General features: G+C 41.0%; 1 protein-coding gene across 20 annotated transcripts in view; it reads left to right on the top strand.

Moving 5' to 3' along the window:
• Nucleotides 1-13,467, top strand: part of EPB41L2 (erythrocyte membrane protein band 4.1 like 2) — a 1,020,488-nt gene that overhangs the window by 18,059 nt on the left and 988,962 nt on the right. The window lies entirely within an intron of this gene.

Below are 13,467 nucleotides of genomic sequence, written 5' to 3'. Positions count from 1 at the left end.
ATGCTTGTGAGAATGCGCTGATGCATGAAATGTTGGTGTCTGTGTGCTGGATAACTCCGCAAACACGTCCACAATCGAAAGCTGGTTTCTTGCCACCGGAATCCATTCTTTCCATTTCTGGAGCTTTATTCAACAAGTCAGTGCATTTTGGGAGTTTTAGTCGTAATCCGGCTGCTTGTCATACCTTCTTATTTAGAAGGCAGGCTACAGCCATTCCAGCAAACTCACAGCCCAAATATTTATCCGACTTACCCAATACTTTAAGGAGGCTGCAGGCTGATCAATTATATTTAAGGGTGAAAAACAGCTCCTCCCGAAGGAAGATAATTACCAACAGCCCTCTGAAAATCACAGAGTACCGTGAAATGTTTGTCTCAATTTCAGAATCATTGAACCGACAGCAGCACAAGGTAGTTCGATGCTTACTGTTAGGGGAAACATTTTGTGAAGTTAAGCCTGTCAGCTGAGCCCTAAAAATCATTATTTTATTACATTTATTTCTTTTCATGTCAGCTGGGTCTAAGACCACAGTAATATCCACAATGCTCTACAACATATCTTAAAGACATTGGCAAAGCCAATAGCTCTGGCTAAACAGTTACAAGGTCCCAAAGCGAGACCTATTGGCTATGCCAGTGCTCGTTTCTGTTTAAATCTCTTTATTGGAGTTTACAGTAGTAGAACACATTAAACAATTCTTGGGGGAATGCACCCTCCCCCCGCATTTCACAACGTAGGAGTTCCCCCAGTCCATTCATAAGTTATTGCTGGGTGATCACACACTTCTCCAACCCAGCACCCATCCATTATCACAGGCCCTACAACAACATTAAGGCACATATTCAAGAGAGTTAAACAAGGACACAGTTTGCCTGTGGGGATGGGCAGCACCTCAATAGAAAAAAAGCATAATATTTAGAATAACAAAGCCTTAGCAATATCATAACAGACCTCAAGAAATCTACTTGCCCACTCACTATGTTGAGTCAAATGTTTTCAGGTCGAGCTAAATTTAGAGCCTACTTACCCGTTCTGGTAAGGTGACAAAGAACAGGTGTTCTGTGCACTCAGGAAGTGAAGGAGCAATAAAGATGCCTTTTAAATCTTGTTTTTTACCTTGTCACATTTGCTCTGTGTTCAGAGAAAGCGGTCAGAAATCAGTTTACTTCTCGGACTGCAGAGTCCCAGGATTTTGTGAAGTGACCCGTCTGACCTGCTGTACCAAGAGTGTGAAATGAAAGGTTGTAGGGTTTTTCCCAACATACATTTGAATTGCTAATAAATTAACTGTACAAATATTTCAGAATGTATTTCAGTAGTTGTGAAAGCCCATTTCATTACACTTCTGTGGGATAAAACATTTATTTTAATAGGATGAAAGCTAATCAGAACACTTTACTTGGTGATGTGCAAATCATAAATATGTTTTCTGAAACCTAATTTTCGCGGATTGGTAATGCACTATATACTTTTATCAGTAAAGCTTCAAGTGAGTGGGAACGTTTTTGGCCATTTCAATGGGAAATTAACTTTCTCTAAATAACAGTGACCGTGAGCTTTTAAACATGAAATGAGAAACACTCCTGCCCGTGCCCTGATAGCAATGTTATTAGTAAACTAAGAGGCAAGTCAGGGATTATGTGTACTCTATATGTGGTCTAAATTATTATTATACATGGAGCAAATGTTTTGTCTATTTAATCAAACAATCAATTTGCGCAGCAGAAATGCTGACCTTGCATATTTTAAGGTGTGTTATGTGAGAAGGAAGAAAAAGGCAGTGCTGTAAACTAAAATTTTCCCTAGGATTACACCATTTGAGACCAGTTTACTTATCAAGTTCATTTCAATTAGATTGAGTAGATTAATCAAGTTACTGGACCTGCAGGTCTAGTAACTTTTTTCATTTGGATTTTTAGGACCTGCATAAGTGAACAACAATGGTGTGAACATTTCCTCCTTCATGGCGGCCTCTCGACATACTTTGCCTCTAATTTCAGGGTATAACTGTCCCACAGTGTGCTAACTGTACCCCCACTGGGCTGGTGGTGGAGTCCGGTCAGTCCATCCACCTCCTCCTTCGACTATTTCACCGGGTCATGCAGGCACCGTCCCACCTCTGGTGCCAAGCTGGCCTTCCAGGTCATTGCTATCTGTCTCATAAAGGGAACCAGGCTCAGTGCAACAATGCTGCTAGTGTGCCTATCCCCTTTTGCGTTGGACCTTATTCACAATAGACAGTATTCAGGGGTGAGGGGCACCACCTACGATAGTGTCTCCGTCACCTCCCTTCATGCCTCCCAGAAGAAAAGGCAATCCCACACCATGTGGTAAAAGTCAACAGGTTGTGTGATGCAGCGTGGGCACTCCAGTGGAGCCCCTGGGAATATCTGACAGATGCATTGTGGTGTCTCATGCAAGTACTTAAATTGCGTTATGGAAGCATGGCTCTTGGACATCTGCTTCACATGTGCCATAAACCTCAGCCATTGCTTTTCGGATTGGTTGGCGCCCAAGGTAACCGTTCACTTGGCCTTTGCTGGCACCGCTGCCTCATATTGCTGAGCGTGCAAAGTACTGTAGATCACAGTAACTGTTCTTCGGACATCCTCCTAGGTAATCAAGACCTGTAACGGGAGCAATGTCTGCGGTTCCTCAGTCTCCATCCTCCACACCACGCCAAGCACTTGTCTGATGGTGTTGTAATCCAGGAAGTGCCCCACAGATATTCCATACTCAGCACCCACAGCCTGAAACAATCACAATATCCACTCCTGATATAAACCCTCTGTGAGCATCATCTCAGCTTCCTTCAAGATGCGCATAGCACTATGGTCAAAAAAATCAGCTACAATCTGCAGCTGCCAAATCTGTAACTGGGGTGCACATAGTGGGTAATTCTCCCTTCCTCGAGCCTATTTAGGCCAGCACTTGTGCTCCATCAGCATCAGTCTTTTCTCTGGGTGATCCAGGTGACATTACCCCACAGCCACTTCAAGACCGGCTCCTCCTGCAGGGCACGCTGCACAGCCTCTTTCAGCGAACAGTGCGTCCCCAGCTGGTGCATTGGCCACTGCAGAGAAGCAGCGCCATAGTAAAGCTCATAGGGGCCCTGAGGACGTTGTGCACTAGCGGCTGCTGTGTTGTTGGTAGAGCAGCCCTTTTTCTGCCGTGCCATCAAATCTTATAGTTTATTCAGGCCCATGAAAAAATGCCCCAGTACAAGCAGAGGCAATGCAAAACTCTGCCCATGGGCGATAAAGGCAGTGACAGTCAGAAAGGGAGGGAGCCCCAAGCTGATGCAACAGCCGTTTACTGATTTCCGCCCATTAATTCCCCGTCGGAATAATAAATGTTCACCCCTAGTTATTTAAACGTATCAAACTGCCACTCATTCACATGGGCATCAAGTTTTCAGATGTGTTTTTCTCTACCCTTCGGAAAAGGAAGAAAACTGGATTTGGCCCAATTTTTACCCAGGCCCAACTGGTCCTCAAATCGGCCTAGCATTGACATGAGTGGTCTTAAGGAACTTCTGGCGCCCTGCAAATAAATCCGAGCATCATTGCATAAAGCAGCTATGTGCCAGTCATCCACACTCACTCACCACATCTCCAAATTTGTGTGGAGCCTGTCCGCCAAAGGCTCAATGACAAGTGCTAAAATCAGCAGCAATAGCTGCCCCCCGTGTAGTGCCACAATAGATGTCCATACTGTTCTTTTTTTTTTTTTATTCTATTTCTAGAAAAAAGCTTTGACATACTAAGAAAACAAGCAACATCCAATGTATAAAAATATGAAACAAGCTGTCAAAAATCATAAGCTGAAATACAATATAATCAACTAATACTAAAAGGTGTGTGCAGCAAATGCAATAATTGGAGCTGAAAGAAAATAAACACAATATGTTTTCCTTTGACGTGATGTAGTAAGATGGATTTAACATTGTTTATTTGTTTTTATATGTAGGATTACATTCACCTGTTAAAAACTAGTACCTTTTCTGTAAACTGTTGTACTGGTAATGTAATGGAGAAATCTGAATAAACGGATTCATTATCTGTCTTCCCATAAGTAATTATAATTCTGGTTGAGGTGATCAAAGCACATTGTGTGGGTAGAGGGTAGCTAAGACTGTTTGATTTCAAATGCTAAACACCCTATATCACATGCCTTGAAATTCGATTCATTAGACTATCATTCTGAAGTTTTGAGTGAAGTATTAATTTTTGTTGATATAAAATCATCTTGAAACTCAGCACAGCTAACACGTGCGTCACATCTTCTGGAGCAGAAATGAGGCCTTTTCAAGGTTGTAAAACATTATGTGACATCCATTAAAATTCTTCATGCATAAATGAACATCATGGTGATTTTGGTTAGCAAGGCAGTGATAGACTTCACTCGTACAAGGATATGATGCGAGAAATGTCACACTTAAGTGAATGTTGCTGTGAGATACAAAGCTTAGTACATCTCACTCCATTTACGTCCCTGCTTAACATGCAAGCATGCTATGTTTAAATTGTGAGGTGGGAGGGGAGTGAGTGTGTGAAGGCAGGAGAGGCAAATTTAGAAGGGAGCTCGATTCAGTGCTGCCCGTTTTCCCTGGTGAGCTATCCATTTGTGTGTACTAGCATCTGCCCTGAGTAGTAAGAGTTTACAAGAAAACAGCACGAAATGTCAGACTGACCCTCTTTAAACTGCATCCAAAGAGAATGAGAATGAAGTTACTATTGTGCATGTTCATATTGAAGCAATACAAATTAAAATTTCAACCTTTTAAAGTTAGTTGTTGCTCCTTTTACTATATTGAGCTCTGAACGACTAACTGTGGTACGGTTACCGAACATGCTACATTTTGGATGGCATCCCTAGAACTGTCCAACCATACTCCCACTGAGTTAATTGAACTTGAAATAAGACAAGTGTGGCTGCTATCGAAGGCATTGAGTCAAACGGTGGAAACGTAAAAAGCGACTGGTTGTCCATATGGGATCACATGCCATAAATAACCTACATAAGTTTCAGTCAAAGCTGCACAATTATTTTAAGCAATCAATTAAATATCCTCTGAGCAATCCAGTGATATTATTCAGCTAAGTAATATGTCCAACATTGTGTCTCTGAAGTGTTTTTCTGTTTAGTACAAATGTTTAAACTTATGATAGACCATTATTTGTTTATTCTGCCCCCAGCATATGCAACAGACTGGCAGTAGGCCAATGTGGAAGAGATCCAAAGGCAGGTAATTGGTGGAGAGTGGAGTGGAGTGGAGTGGAGTGGAGGGGAGAGGTAGTAGCTCAGTAAAGTGGTAATGGATGAAAATAGGAACACTAGAGAAGGATGGACAAATGTTGCAATTACTGTGGATCGCGAGGTTGCATAGAGTCTGGAAAAAGGGGATGAGTACTTTGAAGATAAAACAAATGTTGTGCTGATGAATGATTACCAAGCAGCTTTGTATGAAAGTATTTTTTTGAATGTGTGGGGTATTGGGGAGTCCCAAGGCAATCAGGTGTTAATGGGCTGAAACTGTTACAGTGAGAGCTTTTTACCACTGGTGTCCTCGGACATAACCATATGAAAGGACACAGTACTGAGCTTCAATTTATCCCTTGAAGCACTTTACTCTCAGGGTAGTGAAGTCCAGCAGTCCAAGGGTTACTCGGGGAACAGGGGCATAGCTTTGGGGATGGGTGTGTGTGGGTAGGGGGGCGGGGTGTTAGACCCCCCCCTTATAAATCTGTTCTCTGGTAAATAGTTGGGGGCAGGTGCTTTCATTTGTGCATGGTGAGGTGTCTGTCGGATTTCACCAGGAGTTTTTACACACACAGACTAAAACGAACACACACTCTCTCCCTTTCTCTGTTTAGAAAGACTTTAAAAAAATGTTGGTTATTTCACAAAATAATGCACTTTCTCTCACTTGGTACATGTACCATTCTGCATTTCTCTCCCTTCCCACTGCCTCTTAAGTCTTTCTCTCGCACCTTTGTTGTATAATGTATTTTAACATCGTGAGCCACCGTGATTGTCGGGAAATCTTAAGCAAGCCCCCTCCTTCCCCCCAGTCCTACTGACCAAGCTATTCCCCTGTCAGGGAGTTGGTGTGAACAGAAACTCAAAGGTCAGCGAAACATCTCGCAGTTGACAGTACATCATTACCCTACCAGTACTTTCACTTAAACATTTAACCTCCTCCATTCAAGGCAGACAGTTAAATAATACATGTGCAAAGTAGTGGCAAAATAAGGTATTCAGTAATCCTGTGGGGAGTTGAAAACTACTTGAGTATTCTCAGGTGCCATTATCAAGATCAGGGTGCAAAGACACATCAGGGAGATCCCATGGTGTTGATGGGAGGGGTATATTTCCTTTTCACTTTACTTGAGGCAGTGGTCAGTCTCAAGACTGTGGTCATGATAAAGGCACTTCTGACGTTTTATACCTATTAGGTAGCTTCAGGACTACTCTTATACTCCATAGTCTTGATTTCACAAAGTATCTTGGTTTGTTCTCCTTGCTGGCAGTTCCTGATGCAACGCTGACTGGAGACTGCGGTGTTGATTGCACACTTGAATAATTTTCTTGCTGTAGAGAAGGTGTGTGCCTTGGACCCAGCCTGATAGTATTGTGTGCTGCCACGTTCTCTCCAAGCAGTGCCTTTGAGCACTTTAGCGTGCCTTTGAGTTAGATAAGGAGAGGTGCCTTGCACATAGACATCAGGAGATCTCACTCGCTTGAACTGGCTGCACAGATTAGAAATCTCCAGGGGATCTTCCTCCGTCGCAGTGCTAAAGCTCAGTACCCAACCAAATGAGGAGCTCATGCTGAGTCACAGCAGTGTTCTTGTTGCTGTGCCAAGCCACCAATGACCATTACAAATAGTTATAGTGCCAAATGTTGCTGCTGAAACTTCTGATCGCGGTGTAGTTTTCCATAGTGCTAAGTTTTCACACATGCTGCTTTATAAACTGCCCATTTTGAAGAGCACCAAATCTTCACAGATGCTGCTTGCGGTGTGCAACTTCCACATTGCCAAGCCTACATGGCAGTACTTGTAGCAAATCTGTCTTCTCTGGTCACTTCCACTACTGCTGGTTACTTTCAACTTGACTGCGGAACAGACCCAAGAATTCACAAAACCACAGCTCCAAGCACAGATTGCAGGTGGTACAGCATTCATGCTCATTGGCACTCTGGAAGGGAACAAGGGTCACAAAGCCTCACCATGTGGCCTTGCAGTACAGATTCTTCTAGAGTGGCTCAACTTTATTTCTCTTTCCAAAACTCTTCTCAACCCTTCTCTTCTAAGAAGCCTTCTTTTTCTCTTTGTGCAAGGGCACCTCTTGCACCATTCCCTCAGCAGTAAGTGGGTTCTTTTCTTCAAAGTAGTTTCAAGGCAGCGTTTCTTGCCTAGTAGCAGAACTCCCAGGTTCCTGCACTTTGCATGAAGAGCTGGCAGTCATCTACCCCAATCCTGGAGCACAAAGATATTTGTCAGCCTCCTCTAATGTGAGGCCCCTGTGGCTGGTTGTTGAAAAATCCTGGCAGCCCAGATTCTGGGTGATGAACACACTCCTGGTTTCAGCCACAAACTTAAACCAAGTTTGCAGGCAATGGTTTGTGTATTCCACACGTCAGGCTTTGAGGCCAATTTTAGGCATTTCCTGACTATTGTGTGTTCTCCATATGGGACAAACCACAGAGTTTGTTCTCAAGTGTGAGGTTTAGGTGGCATGGATCTGGACGCTTCCTGCCAGGGGTGATCCAAACAAAATGTACAAATGAGGGGAGAGACTTTTTCATTCAGCTACCTCGAACTGTTTGGCTTAACGCCTCTGGGAGTACTGTCTCAGGGAGGAGGGGCTGTCCTTAAATTACAAATGAACACCCTGTCTTCTATCGTCCACATCCTAGAGTGATATCTTGACAGGCTCTAACTAAAGTCCATCTTAGGTATCACCAGTGTGCCAGAAATGAAACTGGATGCAAAGGCTGTCTAAGACATGTACAGTACTTAAATGTAATAATGTACATCTTATTGCACATACAGAAGTTAATCATACCTGCTTCATCCATATTTCACATGGATGGTGTGAATTAAGTAATTTCTGAGAACTGACAGACTAATTTTAAGCAGGAGAAGTCAGTAGGCAACTCTCGCTGGCATACAACAGGTGCAAAAATCTGTCCTGTCACTATAATGTGTTGCTGACACCACTCTAGAGCATCCACAGCACAGTCCGCTGACTGTAGTCGCATTCACTAAAGTAGGGTGCACTTGGTGTTCTTTTCCAGCCCTCAGAGCCTAACTCTGGGCTACATTCTGTATCAGTGGTCCGAACCATACAGGGGACCTTTTCTGCCCGGCAGAATGTTTATTGTGTTTTAAACCAGAGAGGTGAAATGTGCGGTGCTTGACATAACTTAAAGTGACAAAATAAGTATGCAATGTATGCAGATTTTCATAAAGCAGGGTGGATACATAAAACAAAAAAAAATGGTGAAGTGAGCATCTCCGTAGTATGAGTTGGATAAAGGAGAATGGGGTTGTATTCATGCACACAGTAGCTTTTATAAGAATTGTTGCTTATGGAAAACATATTTTTTTGCTTTCCTTAGTATAGAGTCCAGTATTTCTGCTTCTAAGCGCAATCTATTGTTGAAGGATCTGAACCTGCCTCAAATACCCTTATGGAAAGATTCAGCCTTGCAAAGCAATGAAAAGAAACAGGAAAGGAAGTAAACACAATCGTGATGGGTGGTATGACTGAATTAATAACTGGGGCCACATCCCAGTCCATCAGTTGTCTGCACACAATGCCCCTCAGATTAGACCCCAGCCCTATGTAAATCATTCTTGATCCTGTTCCAATAAAAACAGTCAATTTCAAACTGGTAAGCCAGATCCTCTCTGAACCGGAAACAGGAAAGGGCCACAAAAGGAGATAGTACTCTGGCTCAAATTAGGAATGCCCATCATAGGTAGGTAACAATAATAGATCATTTTAAGTTTAAGATTTCTGAAAAGTGAACGTTTGGAACTGACAAGGTAATGCCACGGTAGAAGTGATTTAAGGTAAGCACAGAAAGTGTATAAGTCTTTTGTTTAGGTAGGGAAATTTGGCTACCAGATAGTCAAATAACTTTGGTGAAATCATTTTTTTTCTGGGATTGTTTGGCTGGTTTTAGCTTATGCTTACCATTTGTGCAGAAATGGTGGATGAAAGAGTTAAAAGTAAGAAAGCATTCATGAGGAAGAAGCAATCTTAAGCCTAAAGATGGTCAGTAAAGGCATTTTTACTCAAATGCTAGTTATCCATTGCTACTTACTGGGTTAAGTGGCCATTATTTTTCTCATCTTTAAGCTTTTTGAGGTGGGGCTTCACAGTGCAAGCTGCTGTCTAATATGTTTCAGTAACCAAGCATACATGAAATGGATGTAGGACAATGAATCATTAGAGAGTGATTAAAAATGCAAGGAACCACAGACTTTCACAATGGAGAATTTGAGAAAATGGTTGCCATTTATAAGTGGAGAGCCAAATATGCACAGTATTTCAGATGTAGTAGAGTTGAAGGAACTGAAATCATGACTATCAGATATCCTTGTAAAATTAAAACAAAAGACAGTGGTAGCAAAAGATGTAGGTGTTGTCTTTATTTTTAGAAGCGCATTATGGTGGTGTACAATCATTGCCGAGTGTTTTTTTTTGTATGCCTAAGGTCCTAAGAGTTTTATCTGTTGCGTTCGGGTGGAGTATTAAAATATTGGAACATACCTGTAAGTTCACTTAATCATGCTATTTCTTTGTAGATTACCAATATCTGTGGGTATTGGTTGACAATGAAAAAATTGACAAGGTTACAGTTTTCAAGGTGATATCAGAAGAGTGAAATTTGTCTTCTTTGAAGTTTAACTCAAAATTTTTCTTTAATATTAATGTAATGATGTTTTATTAAATAGTTAATGTTCCGTTACTATAAACGTTTTGCAGTCTCTATCTCCAATCATTGTTAACATGTATTACTAATTTAATTAAATGATACATTTAAATTGATCCATTAGTGTAGTAAATATTCTTGTCCTTGGCCATCAATTTATTGCATACCAATTAAAAAAAAGTTACTTTAAAAAACATAATTTCATGACCTTAATTATCATTAAGTCACACATGGAACCTATGTTTTAACTATACTGGTAACTTTAATATTTACCCTGAACAATAGTAAATTGTAAGTTATTTAAATTAAATTCCATTAAAATAAAATGATTCACATATACATTTGATATAATATGGTGTCTTATCCTAATTTGACCTCATTCTATCCTTAACTAGTAGCCATACCTGAAACCAGAAAATGCCTTTTTATTCTAGACTTATTCCATTTTATTTATTGTATGTTTCATTTTTTTGTTTTTAAATATGTTGCCTTTTACTCTAGTGCTAAATCAATCCCTAACTCCATTCGGTGTTTTTTTTTTTTTAATGTAATTATAAGTATGTATTATTAAACGTATTTTATTTATTTTAAATATTTGATGTATCTATAAATTTCAATAGTATTCTAAAACGTAAAAAATGTTATTTATTTGGATATGCGATATCAATATTTCTTTAACTGAAGTTCTAGTGGATTTACATTTTACATGTATTATACTTAATTTCTTGTTCTAACTGTACGTTTCATGTTTTTAATTGTTTTAATGTTCTAGAACTTAAAATCAGGTGTAATATTCTGTTCTTATTAATGTTAAATGTGGTCTTGGTACATGATAAACTAAGTAATGTTCACAAGGTAATGGGATGGTGTGAGGTAATACACAACACAAAGTTATAGTGAGAAGTTAATAGTGAGGAAATAAAGGTCATGAATTTTGTAGAGATAATGGTGAAGAAGATTCGAACTGTATATTATATGATAATAGCGTACAAGGAAATATACCTAATGCTTTTTGAGGTAATGATTGGTGATTGCCTACTGTGTGGTACATTGGAACTCTCATGGATACATGTAATGGATACTGTCTAATATGTTCTTGATTACGTGTGAGGTATTGCCTGGGACTTTGTGGTTGTGTGAGCATAGCGATAGCTACAGAAAGGAATTTCTTGTGCAATGTTCGATACATATTCTGACTGACGCGTCCGTTGGGCTGTCTGATAGAGCTATGGCTAAAGTGAAAACAGTCCCCACTTTCCAAACATACAGATAGAATCTTTTAACCCCTTCGCTGCCAGGCCTTTTCCCCCTCCTGTGCCAGGCCTTTTTATGGCTATTTGGAATAGTTCTTGCTTAGTCCCTCATAACTTTTTGTCCACATAAGCTACCCACGCCAAATTTGCGTTCTTTTTTTCCAGCATCCTAGGGATTCTAGAGGTACCCAGACTTTGTGGGTTCCCCTGGAGGAGGCCGAGAAATTAGCCAAAATACAGTGACATTTTTTTTGTTTTGCTTTTTCCTTTTTTTTAATTGGAAAAAGAGGCTGCAGAAGAAGGCTTGTGTTTTTTTCCCCTGAAAATGGCATCAACAAAGGGTTTGCTGTGCTAAAATCACCAGCTTCCCAGCTTTCAGGAACAGGCAGACTTGAATCAGAAAACCCAATTTCTCAACACAATTTTGGCGTTTTACTGGGACATACCCCATTTGAAAGATTTTTTTGTGCTTTCAGCCTCCTTCCAGTCAGTGACAGAAATGGGCGTGAAACCAATGCTGGATTCCAGAAACCTAAACATTTCTGAAAAGTAGACAAAATTCTGAATTCAGCAAGGGGTAATTTGTGTAGATCCTACAAAGGTTTCCTACAGAAAATAGCAACTGGAAAACAAAATATTGAAATTGAGGTGAAAAAAACAGCAATTTTTCTCTACGTTTTACTCTGTAACTTTTTCTTGCAATGTCAGATTTTTGAAAGCAATATACCGTTACGTCTACTGGACTCTTCTAGTTGCGGGGATATGGCTTGTAGGTTCATCAAGAACCCTAGGTACCCAGAGCCAATAAATGAGCTGCACCCTGCAGTGGGTCTTCATTCTATACCGGGTATACAGCAATTCATTTGCTGAAATATAAAGAGTGAAAAATAGCTATCAAGAAAACCTTTGTATTTCCAAAATGGGCACAAGATAAGGTGTTGAGGAGCAGTGGTTATTTGCACATCTCTGAATTACGGGGTGCCAATACTAGCATGTGAATTACAGGGCATTTCTCAAATAGATGTCTTTTTTACACACTCTTATATTTGGAAGGAAAAAATGTAGAGAAAGACAAAGGGCAGTAACACTTGTTTGGCTATTCTATGTTCCCCCCAAGTCTCCCGATAAAAATGGTACCTCACTTGTGTGGGTAGGCCTAGCACCCGCGACAGGAAATGCCCCAAAACACAACGTGGACACATCCCATTTTTCTACAGAAAACAGAGGTGTTTTTTGCAAAGTGCCTACCTGTAGATTTTGGCCTCTAGCTCAGCCGGCACCTAGGGAAACCTACCAAACCTGTGCATTATTTAAAACTAGAGACCTAGGGGAATCCAAGATGGGGTGACTTGTGGGGCTCTGACCAGGTTCTGTTACCCGGAATCCTTTGCAAACCTCAAAATGTGGCTAAAATAACACGTTTTCCTCACATTTCGGTGACAGAAAGTTCTGGAATCTGAGAGGAGCCACAAATTTCCTTCCACCCAGCGTTCCCCCAAGTCTCACGATAAAAATTATACCTCACTTGTGTGGGTAGGCCTAGCGCCCGCGACACGAAATGCCCCAAAACACAACGTGGACACATCCCATTTTTCTACAGAAAACAGAGGTGTTTTTTGTAAAGTGCCTACCTGTAGATTTTGTCCTCGAGCTCAGCCGGCACCTAGGGAAACCTACCAGACGTGTGCATTTTTTAAAACTAGAGACCTAGGGGAATCCAAGATGGGGTGACTTGCAGGGCTCTGACCAGGTTCTGTTACTCAGAATCCTTTGCAAACCTCAAAATTTGGCTAAAAAAACAAATTTTCCTCACATTTCGGTGACAGAAAGTTCTGGAATCTGAGAGGAGCCACAAATTTCCTTCCACCCAGTGTTCCTCCCAAGTCTCCTGATAAAAATGATACCTCTCTTGTGGGTATGGGCCAGGTGCCTGCAACAGAAAAAGGCCACAAACTTGTAGAGATTATGGGTATAGCACAGCGAGTTGATAAACACATATTCTTCTTTTATACATCTTTAGGCTGACTCTGCTTTGGGGACCCACACAAGTGAGGTGTCATTTTACTTGAACGACTGAGGGGTACGCTGGGGAGTAGGAATTTTGTGCTGGAGCGGTCATCGTACAAATTTTGAGGTTTGCAGAGGAGTCTGGGTAAAAATAATGTTGGGGGATCCACGCAAGCCACACCTCCCTGGACTCCTTGGGGTGTCTAGTTTGAAGAAAATTCTGGGTTTGGTAGGTTTCCTTAGATGAAGGCCGTAC

The sequence above is a fragment of the Pleurodeles waltl genome, chromosome 5 (genome assembly GCF_031143425.1).
Source record: "Pleurodeles waltl isolate 20211129_DDA chromosome 5, aPleWal1.hap1.20221129, whole genome shotgun sequence".
In the NCBI taxonomy this organism is placed as follows: domain Eukaryota; kingdom Metazoa; phylum Chordata; class Amphibia; order Caudata; family Salamandridae; genus Pleurodeles; species Pleurodeles waltl.
Note: the sequence above shows the minus strand (reverse complement) of the source record. Positions and strands in the feature narration are given on the sequence as shown.